This window comes from Numenius arquata, chromosome 4 (assembly GCF_964106895.1).
Source record: "Numenius arquata chromosome 4, bNumArq3.hap1.1, whole genome shotgun sequence".
Taxonomy (NCBI): Eukaryota; Metazoa; Chordata; class Aves; order Charadriiformes; family Scolopacidae; genus Numenius; species Numenius arquata.
In genome coordinates this window covers 55,345,243-55,365,370 of record NC_133579.1, presented here as the reverse complement: position 1 = coordinate 55,365,370, position 20,128 = coordinate 55,345,243, and positions in this window count along the sequence as shown.

Below are 20,128 nucleotides of genomic sequence, written 5' to 3'. Positions count from 1 at the left end.
CTGGGATCTAGATGAGTATTGTCCTTTCTTAAAGATACTTTATTTTCATGGTGACAAGAAGAAAAACTCTATCCCTCTGCTTTGCAAGTGTGGGAAGCAGGATAATTTTTATATCATTACTATACTACATCTGTAGCCTGGTTTCTCAAGAAAATAACACTTGTTTCTGTCAGTTTCTCCCTGATATCTTTGGAACTTGGACATGATCAATTTTGATCATTTCTAACAGAGGTCTTGGCGATGTAAAAATCAGGTAAGCATCATAAAAATAGGAAACTGTATACAGAGAGAATTTATTAAAGTCTTCAACTGAAGGGAAGAAGGTTGACCTCAAGTCTTTTTAAACTTCAGAGACCAACACAGGAGAAAGTTATTATAAATGGCCAAACCACAGAAGAATTTCAATAGAAGTTCACTATATTATACACAACAGTGAATCTAGCAACAAGACATGAATATTTAAGGAATCAGACTTCATAACTTATACTCAGGATGGAATTACTTTGTTTGTATCTCACTGGTATTTGGTAGTCCTCATCATGAGCTAGGCATTGTACAAGACACTATATAAACACAGAAAAAAAAGTGTTCCCTTGCCAGAAAATTTCTTGAGTAATTACCTGGCTTTGTATGAAGAAAACAGGAAGAGGAGCAGAATAAAGGAAGAGAGAGAGAGAAAGTGTACAGGACGCATTACTGTGTTTTTGCAGTTTTACAAGTTTTTTTTGTTATATTCTTCTCTTCACAATTATAAGGTCAGGAATAGATTTCTTTACAGTCAGTTGATTTTCACCTAGTTGTACTGTGACAACTATGATCAATTCTTGACAGAACCTGACATACAGGCTTCCAGTTGGATAGAATGACAAAATTCAAAATATTAACAAATTCATCCGTAGCAGAACTGTATAAACTTTAGCCAAGCACCCCAATTATACTACATTATACGTGAATAGTCATTTTTAAGGAGCAAAAGAGAAATACAAATAATCAACACACTAATCTCAGAAAAAGAAAATGAGAATCTTGCTTCCTTCTTGTGGAAAACAAATCTATTTAGATTAAAATATTAAAATTTTAAAATAACATTAAAACCACAAAGTTTACTTGAGGAAGATACTTGTTCAGCTAAAGAACCCCCTGAGTAAACTGCTGAGAGTTATCAGCTTTTGCCCATGCACACACAATCATGCCACTGATTTCTAGAACAACTCCAGTCATGTGAATAGGATTTAGCCACAGTGGAAGACATTAATTTTCATACACACAGTAGGGAAAGTTAAAATTTCAGATTAAATAATTTGAATTATTTGATTTGTCCAAGTTTGCAGCCTCAAAGCTAATGTCATTGTGACTTTGTTGTTTTTATCTATGTATTTTTTGCAGTGCCCTAAAGAGATTTTAATTAATGGCTCAAGCCCTAACCACACTAAAGATAACATAGAAGTCTTTGAACCAATAAGACAGTTGTAGTCCTTTAGGACAATAAAGATTATAAAACTCAGGAAGAACTTGACAACTTGGAAAAGAAATCACTGTGGGCAGGAAAAGATCTAGCTAGGCAATGTCCTTCTAGAGCTTATTAAACAAATCCAGCGTGACCATCTTAGAAAACACCAAAGAACTGTATAATTCCAATGGACTTTTCCAGCACCACTGGAATGATCTTTAAATCACTTGCCCACTTGTGTTTGCCTCACCCATGTTCTTTCTTCTCTTAAATCGGGTAAGAAACAAAAAGAATATAAAAAGGACAGCAACAAATGAAGCAAAACATTTCCTCCTGCCCCTTACCCTAGCCTCTGATAGAACTGCTCCTTCCTCACAGGAGAAAATACAGGTCTGTACAATTCACCAGGACCTTGGTTATTTGCCAGTTATTTTTCTGTATATTATTGCACACGGGGGGGGGATAGGCAAACTAGTGTTCTAACTACAAGTTTTGTCAAAAAACTTCCTAAAAATTAAAATTGAATAGTTCAAATATTGCTTAGAAGTGTTTTGGATAGTGCCAGGTCTTTTCTTAATATGATCAAATAAACAAATTTTTTTTCAAAGCAAGAACTCAGAATGGCAGTTTTTCCCTTTGTAGAACATACCCGTAGAGAGTTACACTGATTTTTATTAGTTGGTAAGACTCAGAAAAACGTTGACAGGTGACTGAACACAGTATTTTTCCAAAGTTGTTTCATTAAAGCTGTGTCAATAAAAATCACAAATTTTTCACTGAAGATTATTGAATCCCAAATTCTATACTACCAAATCTGTGCTAATTAAAGTGTCACTTGCAACAATAAGTTGCAGTGAAATTACAATACATTTAGAGAAACAGTGCTCCAAAACAAGCCCATTGATACTGGAACTGCTTTTCATTGTATGAAAATGAATAAACTGGTATGAAAATGCTCAAGTGAAACTTACTGTAGAACATTACTGTTCTCTGCATAAGCCCATCATTCACTTCTTAGAAAATACCTGTGCTGAAATAATTAGATGAAGAGTTTGACTTAAAACCAAGCCCTAAAACATAGACCAGAAGTATTATCATTTAGAGGATATAATCAAAGAAAAAATTCTGCTTAATTCTTTGAATTCTGCAACAGGACTGGTGTCATGGTTTGATCCAAATTGGCCACTGACAAGATGACAGATGCTCCTCCCCCCACCACCACCTCATTCTAACAAGAGGAAAAAGAGAGATAAAAAGATTTAGAAGTTTAGAAAAGCTAAGCTATTTTAATGAAATATTAATAATTAAATAAAAAGGAAATAATGAAATAAATACAAATATATATACACAAAACCACATCAAGCTCCCCAGGGAAACATTACCAGCAAGCACTGTGAAAGTTCCAGAGTGGTCTCAACAACAGATTGTAACTGGATCCTGGAACACACTGATGAGGATTGAAAATAGATGAACTAAGAGGGTCTTCCTCAGGCATCAGTCATCAAAGAAAGAAAACCATTAAAAAAGAGTCAATTCTATTCCCTCAGCTTTTATACTGAGCGTGGCAGATAGGATGGACTACCCTATTGGTCAGTTTGGGTCACCTGACCCATCCACACCTCCCCACAGGTGCAAACCCTCCACTGGCTAAAGAACCAAGTCAGCTGACCTTGGCTGCCAAAGCAACAAGTATAAGAGCCTGTCACACTGTACAGAAAGTTGTTTCTACTTCACCCCAAACCAGAATGACTGGGATAGTATCAGGTAAGTTACCAGTGCGTACTGCTGAGGGCTAAAGTCTGATGGTGTCTTAAAAGGCATTTATACTTACACTAATAATTTTAGTAATATAATTTTTATAAATTTCTATGTTTGGGATATTTTAACAAATGTCATGTTTTGCATATAATCTTTCTCATTTAATGTTCAGAAAAAAAAAAATTTTAGCCAGTTACAAGTATGTATAATAAGTAGATATTGAAGAAATGAAAATCTTATAAAAAACGAGGTCTTAGATTTTAGTTTCATGTTTAGTTGGAATGAAAGCCCAATTTAGGATTTTTCATTTTATACAAAATATTTCAAACATAATACCTTTCAAGCTAATAGAAGTATTTTACTTTTTTACACTTGTAATTCTGAGCGTTACTGCATGGATGTTAGTCTAGTAATTTTACAGGAGCATTTAAGTGAAACTGGTTCTCGAAAAATTTTTCGTCAAGCTAGCAACTTCTAAGGGACTTCTTGAAAACATGTATTTCAAACATCACTAATTCTATATAAACAACTTCAAAAGCTTTCTGTACTCTATTTTCCTTACAGTAAGACCATTAAAATATATGATACATAGCTATATTTACTTCTCATGTACGTGGGATCAAATTGCCTGTTACACTAAGTAAACTCAGATTTTTATACAGCTGTATCAGGCAGCTCCTTCTGCAGTCAATGCAAACACTTGCACATATATCTCTCTAGGTACAAGTCTGCTTCACAGGAGGTATATTTTTAATCCATAGATTCTGATGGAGGTGTCACATATACAAAATTAATTTGATCTTAAGTTTTGGGGATTTTAAGGACTGCATGTTACACTAAAACTAGCAGAAAGGTGCTTCTTCTGGACTAATGGGCCCACATGTGAGCTAGCAGATATAGATAAGCAAATGGCAATGAGATGGTTCTGAGCCTTTCTGTTCCTCATACAGTCCCAGATTATTCACTCTGATCACTCTACTTTTTTTGTATGATGCAGTTTCCTGCAGGGATTTTGAGACACAGGTGAAAGTGAGAAAAATCTTTGAAGTGCTCAATTTGTATGGATGAACCATAGCCAACCAAAATGATTCTTTGACAAGCTGTATGCAGAATTCATCCTGAAGCACCAACAAATCATTCCAGAGGGGAAGGATGGAAAAACTATTCAGTTCCCCTCATGATAAAATAATGCAGGGGAAAAGGAGAGAATTCACATTTTAATATAACATTTCATATTCTCTATACAAACAGTGTATCAACAACAAAACCCTATAATGGATCTCATAGAATCTACCTGTCTATGAAAACAGTAATTCCCTTTTATGATAAAGCCACCTGAGACCAGCATGGAAGTGCAAACAAATAACCCAAAGTAAAAAGGAAAATATAAAATGCGCTCTTCAGGTTTTTCACATTCAGCATCATTATTACCTTAATATAAGTGAAAACACCTAGAAACTGACTTCTGGTGATCACACACACCCAGAGAATATCTTTGGGTTTTTTCCTTGTCAAATAACTTTTTTTTTTCTGTCTTAATGCGACAGTAGCACCTGGTCATTTACCTTATGAGCATTCCTGAGCAGCACTGAGGAACTGAAAACACAGATTGACCAGGAGTACTGAGATAATACATAACAGATTTTTCAACTACTATTTCCAGTAATCCAGATTTGTGAAAGAAAAAAAGTGTAGTTATGCAGTCAGGATGATAAGTGCTCCTCCTTTTTTGGTGGAATTGGAAACCAGAGAATTGCTTGAACCAATATGTTCTATTAATTTAATCATAAAAGTATGAGGAAATAGTATATTTTAATTTCTAGATTAAAAATTGATTCTATATTTTCACTTTTTCAAATAAAGAAATGAGTTAAAAGGGAAAAGTGGTTGATAGGAGATGGAGAAATGAGAGTTCAAAGAGCAACAATGGACTGTAAAGATCATCATTAAAAGATGCCGTTCAGACTACATATTTTTATATTCACTGCTTCCATATACTTGGTGACATCCAGTGACTCATTGACACTAGATGGTGACTGATTATGATTAGATGCCATTCTTGCAAGAATCACCTTTGGAAACTGTTATTTTGTAGACTGATGCTAATGTGTCAGCGAATCACTGTTTCCCAAAGCTATATCTTATAAACAAGAGATGGAAATCATTATGTGAAGCTGAAGTTGTTGCAGCAGGGGGGAAGAATCCCTCTCTGGTGGAACAGAGAAATAAAGTTTCTTCGTTTTTGGAGTTAAGCAAGACTTTGCTGAGTACAGCTATAATATTGAGTTCTGGATGGGGTTTTTTTTTGTTTTGTTTTTCTTTTTTTCTTTTTAATTAAGACTTTGGGACTGATGATGAAGTACTTCTAATTTCTTCTGTTCCATTCCAATGAAATTGGAGTATGCCAATGAAACTGAGTAATGCCAGGTTTTTTCTGAGCTCAGACAGTGAGCAGTTCTGCCTGTAATCTCTGAGGTATATTTTAGAGTTCCTTGTCATCAGATGTGCAAGGAATGAGAGATGTACAATGTGATTTAGACATCAAAACCTGACTATCAATTAAATTTACCTTTGAAAATAGAGTTCATAATGCATATTCATGTATTTAGATTTTAGACTTTTAAGATGACTGGATGGAATACAGATTATTCATGAGATACATTTTTCATGTGGTGTTAGTTACCAAAATCCAATTTCTATTTGATAGTTGGTTGTCTTTTATATTCAGTAAATTGATCTTACCATTGCACTAAAAATATAGCTATAAAAATATCAAAGTTATCATGAATATTGGTATTGATCAATTGCCACTGCCAGCAATCAACAGTGAGAATCTTGGGCTGAATAAGTAACCATTCCCTTAAAAATTAGTGAGAAAGAGTGAGCGAGCACGGGAGAGTGAAACAGTCTGCTGAAGTGCTAAACAAACTATTTGAAATGTCCTTGTTGGGATTATCCTTGATTTCATCCTTTGACTTCTATGCAAAATATTAAAATTGATGTTTTGGAAAATAGAATAAAAAATGTTAGGGAACTTGGACTTGGGTGAAAGTCTGATGACCTGGAGTCAATAGCACCTATTTCATTTCAAGTAATGGCAATAATTTTAAATTCTGTAAATATTCTTAACTACCTACAACAAAAGAATGTCCATAATAGCAATCAGAGATGGATAACAGTCTAATACAGTTTCCCAATGGGTTCAGGTTCTCAGGACTATTATTCTTTTCAGTAAAAAAGGATGGTTCTTGTAATTCCCTATTTTATTAATTCAGCTGCATTCTTGAAGGCAACATTTCTTGTGTTTGATGCTCATGGCATAAATATACAGTAATAATCCACTGAATTATTGATCCAGAACTGGTATCCTATGTTTTTTTGTTAATATGAACAATAAAGAGTATTATCAACAATTTTAAGAACAGCCTCTGTCTAGTTTTCTTTTAAAGAAACTGAGAACATTTGCTAATATTGTAAAGCCTAAATAAAGACTGGGGCTTTTCTGTTTTTCTGAAATAATGTCTTCTGTCAGAAAATATTAATCCATTAAATAAGTCAATTTAATCATCTGATTAAACTATTTTTTGAAAACCTCAATAGCTCAATAAAGTAAAAAAGTGTTGTTCAAAGTTATTTGTGTTTCGAAGTATAAACCAGGAATTTAAATAAAATTGTCTAAACAAAAAAATATATTTTAATGAAATTTCTTTTTTCTTAACTTGTATTTCAGGAAAAATAATAATTAAGTTCAATATTTTGATTTATATGCCCCTTAAGGTTAGGATATTTGAAATTTCAGAAAAATAAGTTGACAGGTACGGTTTTTTTTTAACCTACTTCTCTCTGTAAATTCAAAATTCTAATGCATTCAATTTTTAAAGAATCAAATTCTACACACTTTTGGTCATCATTGGTTAGATTGTTAGTATTCATAAAGATTCACCAATACAAGTTGTACCAAAGCTATATTTCACATCCCCATAGTCACTTTAACCTTTTGCTTCTCAGATTTATACGCACTTCTGAACACAACACAAAAGGTGAAAGGAAGCACTTTCTTGCCCTAGAATTCAAATTTAGTTCTGTGGAAAACACACCTGATGAAACAGAGCTACCTCCATTACCCCATTTATTTTCCACTTCATTATACAATGCTAGCAAGTAAGAGGAGTAAAAGCAGCAATGTGGAGAAAAGTATGAACTAAAAAGTATTCCCCTCCCCCTTTTTAAAAACAGGTAAGCAGCTCCCATAAAACCTGAGACAGTGGAAGACTGAGCTTCTTGTCTCCAGAGCTCTCTCGTAACTCCAGTTTTTTCCAGTTTTCCAGAACATTCAAATACTGAACATTTCCTATGTTTTTTTAATTTCACAGCAACGTATATGCCTCTGTCTTTTTCTCATTTCATTGCCAACCTGATCTTCTGCAACCCTTTGTCTCTCCATGTACAGATCACGGTCTATAAGGAGGTCATGAAAAGCCATTAATGAGGCAGTTAAAAAGCATTAGTTGTTGAAACTTTTAGTATAATGTAAGGGGAAAAACACATCTTGCTCTCCTGCTCTTTAGGTGCATTTCGTCTTCAAAGTCAGCCTCTGTCAAGCTCTTGAGCTATACAAATGCATGCATACATGTTATAAAAAGGCTTATGATTAACATATACATATTTTTACCCCTACTTTAATTGAAAGTGCAGTAAACCTCACAAACTATTTCCAACCCAAGTTAGAGATTACCAGTTGATTAGTTCAGAACACTAAACAAACCTATTTTGTTTCCTGTGGATGTTACAACAAAAACAAAAAAAAAAAGCCACAATAAAATATTAATTTTTAAAATTACTGCTTATTCAAATAATTAATGGTACTGGATCTTTAACTATTCAAACAAGCCTACTTACAAGTCACTTTTTGGTAGTTTATACGTGAAGTAGACCATTAGCAATTACAGAAGCCATTAAGCATTTACATTCTAAAAGGGGGAGAGAGGAGAGATGTATTTTCTTGTTCAATGAATCTTACTCAGTAATCTTCTTTACATTTAATAATGGCAATAATCTGAGGAAAAAGCCTTTCCTTTCTTGACAGTGATCTTCTGTATTAACTATGATTTTTTTGAAATGTGCAAGTCCTTGATTTTTCATTCTTCACATGAAGTTTTAAAAAAAATTCTGTGATTGCATTATTATAAAGAAAGATTAACAATTGCCAACAAAGTTTTTAAGTTAGAACATTTTGAATACATTTGAGTTAATGCCAACAGACACCCCAGCTACCCTTCACAGAGGCAACTGGGACTAAGTAGTCTCTGACTACAATATCTTGCACCTCAGTACCTCTACCCATCAGCCTACACTCTGAAAAACCAAAGGATACATTTTCACACATATTTAACATCTGCTTAACTATTTTTCACTAAGCAAATGCATATTTATTAGGGAACTTACGTTGCTGATGCCCTAAGAAAGCAGGGGACTACCATTCATTGCCAAAACACTTCCTTGTAGAAAGGCTCTATAAAACAGCTGTCCCAGCTCAACGTCTCAAGTATGGTGGTGTAATCTTGTTAGTTATTCATTTTTCAACATCTGAGAAATTCTTGTAACAAACAAACGAAAATAACTCAACAGTATCTAAAACTACATAATTGCACCTATCAGCAACAAGGTCACCTTCAAATCTTTCCTCACACAGTAGTGAGTTTACAAACCCCAGAGTGGTTGGGGTCAGAAATGATCATCTGGGTCTACTCCCTTGCTCAAGCAGGGCCACTTAGAGCTGGTTGCCCAGGACCACATACAGATGTTTTTGGAAGTCCAGAGATAAATTAGAACATTTCTAGTGTCTGAGGTAGCAGAAGACCCCATGGAATGTGGGTGTTACCAAGGATGTGAAGAAATCACAGAAAAATGGGATGTTTTTCTGGCATACTTTACATTCTCACACAAAGATTAAATAATTAAAGTCCTATAGAAGTAGAAAAGGAGGAGAAAATCTGAGCCTGATAGGGTTAAATCTGCAAATTTAAGATTACAGGAAAGCCATCGCAAAAGATTTTAGAATTGTTCTTATCTGCTAGGTTAACAAAAGATTCAAGCCATAAAAATATTTCCTAGATCAGTTTAATAACCTGAAATCACACACGCTATTTTTAGTACTAACTGTAGTCCAAAGCAGACCTTCATGTAAAGTTTTACAAGATCTCCACATAAAACATCAAATCTTACTGGTTGCAGATAAAAAGAATAATCTGGCTTTCAGTTGCTATGTGTATACATATAAACTGGCTGAAAAATCAACCTGAAATCTGTGGTGTAACACAGAGAGACTCATGAATAGTTCGGAGTTGTAATTCACAACACTTTTGTAGGTAAGTCACTCTTCTTAGAAGACTGGCTGCTTTCTGCTCTTCACAAAGCTTGTTTCCATATCTCATCGGCTATGGGATGCTCATCCCCTCCTTGCTGCTATCACTTTTACTGCAGCAAAACCAGTTCTGAGACCAATTATGTAATATTCAAAATAAGATTTGACTCAAAGTCATACAAAAATTATATGCAGCCATAATAAGCTATACCTGTGCATGTTTAATTCAAAATGTTGGAATTTGAAATTGCTAATTAAAGACATTAGTGAATGTCAATACAGCATTATTTTAATGACTCCTAGATAATCCCAGAGCAATCAATTTAGATCAGAATGAGTTTATTGTAAAGTGCCAAAGGTGGGGGAAAAAATGCTTCCTTAGCACTACAAAGTAACGATTTCTCAAATGAATAATGCCTGTTCAGAATTTAACTAGATAATTACTTCATTTGCATTTGCTAAGGTGATAAGAGGAATGGAAAAGACAGCTTAGTGGGAAATGATGTAAGTGTTAAAAGGTGACATGCAAAAGACAGCGTTCCTCAAAGTTCTGGCTTACCAACAGAGTCCATTTTAAAAAGGAACACATTTATTAACCTAAGCATCCTGGTGGGAAAGAGACAAAGCAGAACAAATATGTAATAGAAAAATACATTGCATCACACAAGTCTCTGACATGCAGTTCAGAATGACTGGAGGCTGGAGCAACCAGATATATTTCTATTCTTGTTTGTATATAATGAATTTGAGGAATGACTAGAAGCCAGAACACAAAACTGCTGAGGTCTATTTTCATACCTGCCATTGCAGTCTTGCAGAAACAGAGTTTCTGCAAGTCATGGTCACTCCTGCAGAAATAATATTAATTTGAAGGAAGAAAAAAAATTTCAGCCCATTGTAGTGGCCCTGGAATGACCCTGTGCTTTATCAAAGGTGAAGAGTCCCTCTGTTTTTTCAGCTCCAGGGTATCACATTAAGTTTTTGCAAAGACAATTAAGCACCTGCCTGTCTTTATGACAAGCAAGTATATGACAAGCAACTAGACTTTTGACGTACTTAAAATTATGTATGTACTATGCTCAGTTTCACCTGCTTTTGAGCTGGTGGGGAATATCCACAAGCATGTATAATATACTTCTGCTGGTTCTTTATACTTTGTGCTGGTATGTTGTAGAGCTAGGCCTGGTGCTAGCATGTGCTCCATCCTTGCTTAGTGTGTAAGGGAGGTAAGATTCAGATTTATCTGAGGATTAGAGAGTTCTGATGAATGTGGACCCCACTGTTTTTTTATGGTAAGAGCCATCCCTGGTAGCAGTATTTACAAACTGAGTCCCATATGTGTTTAAATATGCAAACAACACAAAAAACAGAGAACTTTGTAGGTTTCAGTTTATTGACATTGCCAGTTGTCTGGCATATTTTGTATTGTAAAACTGGGGCAGATTTTTACACTTCAGGATACATGGAAATATCTTAACCTTGCAAAGTATCTCTCCTTTGCAACTGAGTTAATTCACCACTCATGCTGGCTTCAGCAGCTTTGGTAGTAGCTAAGGTTCTGACTCCTTTCTAAAAAAGGCGCTGAGCATATCTAAATGAAGAGTTTTTGAAACTGATGAGGAAAAAACCCAAAACAACTCTTGAGGCTCCAAGTGGACAAAAAGTTGCTCCATAAATTCAGTCTGCATCTCCCTCTTCTCCCACCCCCAGCCTTCCCCCGATGTCTATCATTTTGATCAGTTAAGTAATACCATATTGCTGAAGAGGGGTTTTTTTTGCTTTTATGCTTCTTCTTGTTCTTTTCTTCCCCAAGCTTATATGATATTTTAGAAAAAGTGCATTATTTCTGCTTTTTACATGTTGCATTTCTTTTAATCAAAGATTCCACTCCTTCATACCCACTAGTCAAATCATAAACATAGTTTATCATTGTTATTATAATTATCATTGTCTCAGAACAACACTCCAGTTCTGAAATGTGGAAAATCCATTGATGGACTCAATAAGGCAAAATATTTCTGGTTTGTTTGGTTTTTTTTTCCTTTTTCAGAGAGAGGATAGGATAAATGAAAGAATTATATATAAAAGTAAAATATTAGTATTATTTATTTGAGGAAAGTTCTGAAAACGGTGATAGGGATATATTTCTAAATCCTTCAAATTCATGATGAAAATCTATTTTGTCTCAGGTATGTCTCTCAGAAGGTACCAGAACTTTTGACTTTCATTCACTGAGTAAGGAATTCTGAATACTTAACTTTTACTTCCATTTAGATGCTAAAGAGATACATCATGAGTATATTAGTTGAAGTGACTTTTTTGTCATCTGTTTTATTTCCAAGTTAAATCCGTAAGCAGGGAAAGCAAGAACATTATTCTGAACATGATGAGAAAAGATCTCTAACTGTTACCCACATGGTATGTCTACTAGTCTTTAATGAGACAAGATTAGAAGGCCTGAATGAATAACAACTTGGAAGTCTGGTAAGGTCATTTCTGCCTAATTTCTGAGTTGTTTTCACATTATTACAGCAGCATTCAAACTAAACATTCTGTGTAGTTAGTCAAGGAGGCACAAGAACTTTTATTGGGGGGGGGGAGGGGCAATGAGGGGGCAGGGGCTTAATAAAACTTGGCATTTTTCTACTGAAGTAGAAGAAAAGAAACTAGTCTTAAAGTAAGAAAGATTTTTTTTTAATTAAAAAAAAAGAAATAAAAAGAAAACTCATCTAAGACTAATTACAATCAGTGATGAATTTTGAAGTCATGAAAAAATTCAAGCAGTAAGAAATAATAATGTGGAAGATGAAAAGATGACTGGCTCAGTTGAAAGTCAGCCTGGTGGAGAGAATAACGTTGGTTAGTACTGATCATAGAAGGGAAGCCAAAGGCACGGCGTGTCGTATCAGAAAGTGACATTGTCTGCACTTAAAAAGAGTATTTCTCAATATTCTTTTCTGCAATATCTGTTCTGCAATAAGTATCCAGATGTGGCGTAACAGTATAATCAGATGTAAGGGTTTGCAACATTTTTTAAAATGTTGCAATAACAGGATGTTATAACATAGAGGAGGGATAGAAGCAATCTGGATTATAGTACACATCTATCCGTTTCCTCATAAGTAATTGCCTGGTTATGATGACATCCCTTTTTTGAAAAAAAAAAAAAAAAAACAACCAACCAACAAACTGGATAATATATGAGATACCATAGATATTGTGCTGGTAATTTCTGTGTATAATTTGTGACCTTCTCAGGTGTTGACATGTCGACAACTGGAAAAGCAAAAGCAGGATTGTTTTCTGTTTCCTAATGCCCTTCAGTGGGGGAGTAGTGTTGATGGTTTCTTCCTCTTCAGTCTAGGTTTCGCTAGGCTCATTTATGTAAGTTTACTTGCAAGTTCTACACCTTACTCTTTCTTCATTTGTATGTAGTTCCACATTAGATCCCAGTTTACTAAAGCGTGTGTTACATATATTGGATACATTGTTCTCTTTGTTACCACCAAGGCTGTTTTTCCTAGTTCACAAGGATGCACATTTTGATAGTCATTTATTGACCACCGGCAGAATGAAGCCCCTGTAATCCAAAAGGAGATGGTGTGGAACCTGTTCCAACACCAAGACATACACAAGTCTATGGGGTTGGATGGTATCCACCTGAGGGTACTGAAGGAGCTGGTAGATGCGCTCACTGAGCCACTTTCCATCATTTACCAGCAGTTCTGGCAAACCGAGGAGGTCCCAGCTGACTGGTGTCTAGCAAAGGTGACACACATCTGCAAGAAGGGCCAGAAGGATGATCGGGAGAACTACAGGCCTGTCAGTCTGACCTCAGTGCCTGGAAAGGTCATGGAACAGATCATCCTTAGTGCCATTATGCAGCACATGAAGGACAACCAGGCAATCGGGCTCAGTCAGCATTTGTTCGTGAAAGGCAGGTCCTGCTTGACAAACTTGATCTCCTTCTATGTAAAAGTGACCCGCTTAGTGGATGAGGGAAAGGCTGTGAATGTTGTCTAAATGGACTTTAGTAAAGGCTTTGATACGGTTTGCCACAGCATTCTATTGGAGAAACTGGCTGCCCATGGCTTGGATGGGAGTGCTCTTCGCTGAGTAAAAAACTGGCTGGAGGGCCAGGCCCGGAGAGTGGTGGTGAATGGAGTTAAATTCAGTTGGCAGCTGGTCACAAGTGGTGCCCCCCATGGCTCAGTACTGGGGCTGGTTCTGCTTAATATCTTTATCAATGATCTGGAAGAGGGGATTGAGTGCACCCTATCTAAGTTTGCAGATGACACCAAGTTAGGTGGGAGTGTTGACCTGCTTGAGGATAGAAAGGCTTTGCAGAGGGATCTGGACAGGCTGGATTGATGGGCCAAGGCCAATTGTATGAGGTTCAACAAGGCCAAGTGTTGGGTCCTGCATTTGGGTCACAACAACCCCATGCAGCACTATAGGCTGGGGGAAGAATGGCTGGAAAGCTGCCTGGCAGAAAAGGACCTTAGGGTGTCCGTCAACAGTCAGGTGAATATGAGCCAGCAGTGTGCCCAGGTGGCCAAGAAGGCCAACAGCATCCTGGCCTGTATCAGTAACAGTGTGGCCAGCAGGACTCAGGAGGTAATCATCCCCCTGTCCTTGGCACTGCTGAGGCCCCACCTTGAGTACTGTGTCCAGTTTTGGGCCCCTTACCACAAAAAAGACGTTGAGGTGCTGGACCGTGTCCAGAGAAGGGCAATGAAGCTGGTGAGGGGTCTGGAGCAGAAGGCTTATGAGGAGCGGCTGAGGGCGCTAGGGTTGTTCAGCTGAGAGAAAAGGAGCCTGAGGGGAGACTTTATCGCTCTCCCTGAAAGGAGGTTGTAGGGAGGTGGGAGTTGGTCTCTTCTACCAAGGAACAAGCGATAGGACAAGAGGAAATGGCCTCAAGTTACGCCGGGGGAAGTTTAGACTGGATATTAGGAAACATTTTTATGCTGAAAGGGTTATTAAGCATTGGAATGGGCTGCCCAGGAAGTGGTTGAGGCACCATCCCTGGAGGTATTCAAAAGATGGGTAGACGTAGTGCTTAGTGATGTGGTGTAGTGATGTTTTTTGTCAGTGTTAGGCTGATGGTTGGACTAGATAAACTGAAAGGCCCCTTCCAACCTAGGCAATTCTATGATTCTATGTAAAAGAAAAATAACAGTATATTTATTTCAGGATAAATACAGTTTCTAAAATGCCTCAGCATCTTTAGGTTTTATAGCCTTACCTCTCAGAGCAAAGCTTAGAGTTTTTTCACAATTATGGCATTAGTCAGTAAAGACCTACTCAGAGTAACAGAAATATGCTTTTGTATCTATGAACAACCTGCACTACAAATGACAAAATATCAGATCTTGGAAATTTTAAATCCTTCCACAAGCTACTGCTCCCCATAAACTAGACACCCACTCTTCCCTATTTTATTATTATGTCTTTTGTGTGATAAGATTTAAACAACACCTAAAGTCCCTTAATATGAATTGAATCCAACATTCGAATTATGTGCCTATTTGCGTGTATGTGCAAGCCTGTGTTTGTTTCATGTGTGTACATGTGCATGTGTCTGTCTGAATGCACGTATAAACCCAAGAAAATTCATAAATAGGCAACAGATGTCAAGATCAACCTTATGACAGTGGCAATGGCAAACTTTTTTTCAGGCTGCCATTATACAAGCAGGAACCATAATAAGAGGGAGAGAAATCAGAGTACATAGTTTCCTGGTACAAGAGCAAGTATCAGCAACATTGAGAGCAAAACAGGTGCAGTAAGTAAAACTTTTGCACTTCCAGCACCATGCCTTTGATCAGATGCTCAACCACAAGTGACCTCTCATAAATGTTCTCTCTAGTCGCAAGTGTCATGGTTGCAGCTGGGACAGAGTTAACGATTACTAGCAGCTGGTGTAGTGCTGTGTTTTGGATTTGGGGTGGGAAATAGTGTTGATAGCGCACTGGTGGTTTTGGTTATTGCTAAGTACCCAAGGCCTTTTCTGCTCCTCCTACTGCCCTGCCAGCGAGCAGGCTGGGCGTGCACAAGAAGTTGGGAGGAGACACAGCTGGGACAGCTGATCCCAACTGACCATACTGTATGATGTCATGCTCATTATATAAAGCTGGGGGAAGAAGAAGGAAGGGGGGATGTTTGGAGTAATGGCATTTTGTCTTCCCAAGTAATTGTCACACATGATGGAGCCCTGCTTTCCTGGAGATGGCTGAACACCTGGCTGCAGATGGGAAGCGGTGAATGAATTCCTTGTTTTGCTTTGTTTGGGTGCACAGCTTTTGCTTTATTTATTAAACTGTCTTTATCCCAACCTACGAGTTTTTTCTCACTTTTATTCTTCTGATTCTCTCCTGCATCTCACCAAGTGGGGAGTGAGCAAGAGGCTGTGTGGTCCTAGTTGCTAGCTGGGGTTATACCAACAACAAGATAGCATTTTCTCTATTAGCTCATTATATACAGTCCCAAACCAAGATTCTACCCAAACATTAAGAGTGCATTTTTTCAGTTGTAACTTATGTCCGTTGTTCTGCTTTCTAGCATGTTTCATTTAGTCCTTAATTAGAAGGGATCCAGCACTTCCCAGGAAATTTCAAAGGACTTTGCAACATGTGTGCTGTAAGAATAATCCTGGTATTTTCTCCATTATTCTCTAGTGAGAAATTACATTGAGAGAATCACAGAAAAAGTGGATATATCAAAGAAATATGTAGGTTGGAAGGGACCTCTGGAGGTCAGCTAGTCCAACCCCTCTGCTCAAAGTGAGCTTAAACTCAGAAGCTGAATCAGGCAGTTTAAGCCCTTGTCCAGTCAAGTTGTAAAAATCTTTGAGAATGGAGATACCAATCTCCCAGGAGATTTTCTCTACTGCTTAACCTGTGATATTCTTTTTTCTTGCACCCAGTCAGAATTATCCCTCTTGCAACTTGTGACTGTTATTTGTCCTTTCACTAAGCATGTGTGAGAGTAGTCAGGCCTCATTTTCTTTATATTAATGCACCTTCCTTCAAATAGTTGAAGAAACTAATTAGCGTCTATTCTTCTGTTAACATTCTCTTCACTTGTTTTAAGAAAAACAGTTCCTTCAATCTCTCCTTGTATGTCACATACCTCAGACAGCAAACCATTTTGGTACCCATTTGCTACATTCCCTCCAGTTTATCAGTGTCTCTTGTGTGGGCTAGGCATAGCATTACAGATGTGGCCTTACCAATGCAAAATAGATATTAATAATCACTTCCCTTTACCTGTCAACTACACTTTTACCAATGCATCAATATGCAATTGCTTTGGCCCTCCTAATTCAATCGCTCTGTGGCTGGGTGAAACCGGTATGTTCCTCTTCAGCAGTCTATTCCTTTTCCCACTTCTAGTTCCTTATATTTTTGTGTTTGGGCTCAGTCAGGAATTTCCTATTCAGTGACCCTAATCTATGCCTGCCCATTATCTTGCACAAGGGGAATGATAACTCCCCTGTTTTGAGAAGCTTGTCCTTGAAAATTTACCTACCCTCCTGGGCTTTTCCGTCCCCAGGGGAGCCACTCAGGGGATCCTGCCTACCCATTCTCTGAATATAGTGAACTCTTCTCCTGAAATTCAGGATCTTTGTTCTACTACATGCCTTTCTTTTTTCCTCCAGTATCTTAAACACCATCATCTCATGGTTGCTGCAGTCAAACATGCTCTTGACTTCCACAAACCTAGCCAATTCTTCCTTATTTATGAGTAGCAGATCCATAGGGTGCCTCCTTCAGTACGCCCATGTGGCATCTGCAATGAAATGCTTCCCAAGATTTCCAGACATGCTTGTACCTTCTAACATTGCCCTTCTAGGAAACATTAGGGGGGTTTAAAGTGCTCCATCTTGTGATCATGAAGCTTCTTTCAGAGGTGGTTTTTTTTTTTTCAGAGTTACTCTCCTGGTGGAACTCTGAGAAAACATTTTACAAATAGAAAAGAGAGTATTTAAGGAAGTTGCCTAGCCAACGCAACTTATAATTTTTCTTCTTTAGTAATTAGGTTTAAGTAAAGCATGATATATTCGTTCTGTGACCCATCAGACAGAGGAGACGGTCAACCTGTCCCGCTGCTGAATTGTTTTTCAATACTCTGTCTCCCATTTGGTTGAATAAACACCTTGAAAGGTCAATTGTACAAGAGATGGTTTCTGTCTCTTGATCTGGCAATTTGCACTATAATATAAGCATTGGTTATTATGAGCTGAATCTTTTGTGATCAGGTGGAGGTACAATAGGCTCTGGTAGGGCCAACGCTTGGTGTTATTCTTCAGATTAAAGCTTACTGGGTATAGGCTGCTCTCTCTCCTGCGTACATTTATTCTCTGTGCATAAACCAACTTCCATTAATGTGGCAGCAGCTGCTGTTGCAACTGTTTGGCTAGGAGCTGGGAGGAGAGCTTCCAACAGTAGACAACTTTGACTTTTCCCAACGGGTTGCACTGAGCTCTGTATCACACAGTGAAGAAAAAGAGTAGTTTGAATAAAAATACTGATAAAAAAGCAGAGGAAAAATACCCTGGTCTGAGAATCAATCTGATAAAAGCTAGATTTCATTACATTGATCATCTGTTTGATTTAGGGTACAACAAAGTCATGGTGTTGAGACACTTTACTCATACAGTGAAAATACAACTACATAGAGGGGGACAACAGTAACTTCTTTTCTGAAAACCATAGAGTGAACAACTGGAAAACCAATTCTACCGCCTCTGCCCTTTTCAGAATCAGTCTGAGTAAGTATGTCTTTCAGCATGCTCTAACTGTCAATGGAGTGTGGTATCTTGGACAAACGAGAAGGTAATTTGCAAAGTGAGAAGTTTGCAGTGGACTCATGGGGAAACCTGTTGGTAGCTTTTTTTTCTTCTTTATCAAAAGATAGCAGAACTATTGTATTTTAACAATGTCATCTCTGGCTCTGTGGCATCAGAGACTGCTTGTCTCAGTGTACCTCATCAAGATACTTCGCTTGTGTATGCCTTAGAATAAAAACTGATAGTAGTGGAAGACTGCAGAGCTGTTTGTGAGGATGCCTTTGTGGATGTTTTGCCAGTGGACTGTACAAAGAAAAGGTAAAAGATAAGTTGATAAAAGAGTAGTGATCTGGACCTCATAAACATTAATCATTTATTAATTTTCTCTGCAATTTTGGGCATATTATTTTAATCTATACTTTACTTCAGCCTTGCGAATGCAGTATCAGACTAAGACAGATGTGTCCTTAGCACACATTTTTTTGCACAAGTATTGTGAAGCTACAATTCTTTACTGATTGTGAGATGCTCAGATAAATATAGTGATACATTTGACAGAATAAATCTTACTTGAACTGTCAGAACATAAAACTGACCTTACACACTGAGCAGTTTAAAAAAAAATATTTGAGTGTAGGTTTTGTTGAGGGTTTATTTGGTGGTTTGGTTTGGGTTTTTGTGTGTGTGTGTGAAATGGTCAGCTCTGGTTCAAAATCAACAGCATCTAAATGTACTTCAATAAGTTTTCCTACAGGAATTTTCCTCATAATAATTATAGGGAAGGACCTGTCTATTTTATACCATAAAATTGGTTTGATTGGGAAGTATGTGTCATAAATGAGAGTGAAGATGATGTTGGCAAAATTTGTCACAGCTGACCAATAAATAATTACCTGAGAAAGAGCACAATATGACTGACCCTCATCATGCATTTTAATTATGGGTTTTAATTGCCTTTTGAATCCTATAAAAATCAGTGGCCTACAACTCTTTAGCTGTTTTATTTCTTAGCTGTACAACTGTGCCAGCATTTGTCTAGTGCCTGTAAAATAGTAGAGGACACACTGTCTTTTAGCAGGGGATGAAAAAACTCAGAAAGTTGTATTAGTATCTCCCCTTGAATTTCGTCCTATTAAAAAGCTCGGCTTGGCAACAAGGTTTCTTAGATTTATCGCCTAAAAGAAATACCAGAATGAAGATGAGCTAAAAAACAGAAAAAAATATTTTTGAAATATCAAAGAATGTATAAAAATACATATGCAACTCTCCTTCTTGCCGTTTGTATTTGTCTGTGATGAAAAAAACAAACCACAAACAACAAAAAACCAACCCTTAACAGCTGTAAAGAAAAGGAATTGAGGAGAAGCTTTCTTGTTTTATAGACCATTCAGTACCAAAAGTGCAATGGCCCCTGAAATTATTTCTAGTTATTTAAGAGACCTTTGATTTCTGAAAGCTCTAGGGAGTTAATTTTGTGATGTCAAAGATACAAGTTAAACTGTGACAATTCAAAGATCCTCCAGGGTCCCACAGATTCGCTACAGAACTAATTTCTTATTTGTTATGTGAATGAAATGCAGTAAGAATCTCTCATGTTTCGTAAAAATTGTATATGTGTGCTTGTATTTGTGTTTATATAAATGTATCTGTATGGCTTAGAAAAACTCTTGAAAAAGCTGATAGAAAATGTCTGGACAGGTTGTCAACAATTAATTCAATAATTTAGAATTCAATTTATGAATTCTTCTGTAACAAGTTCTGA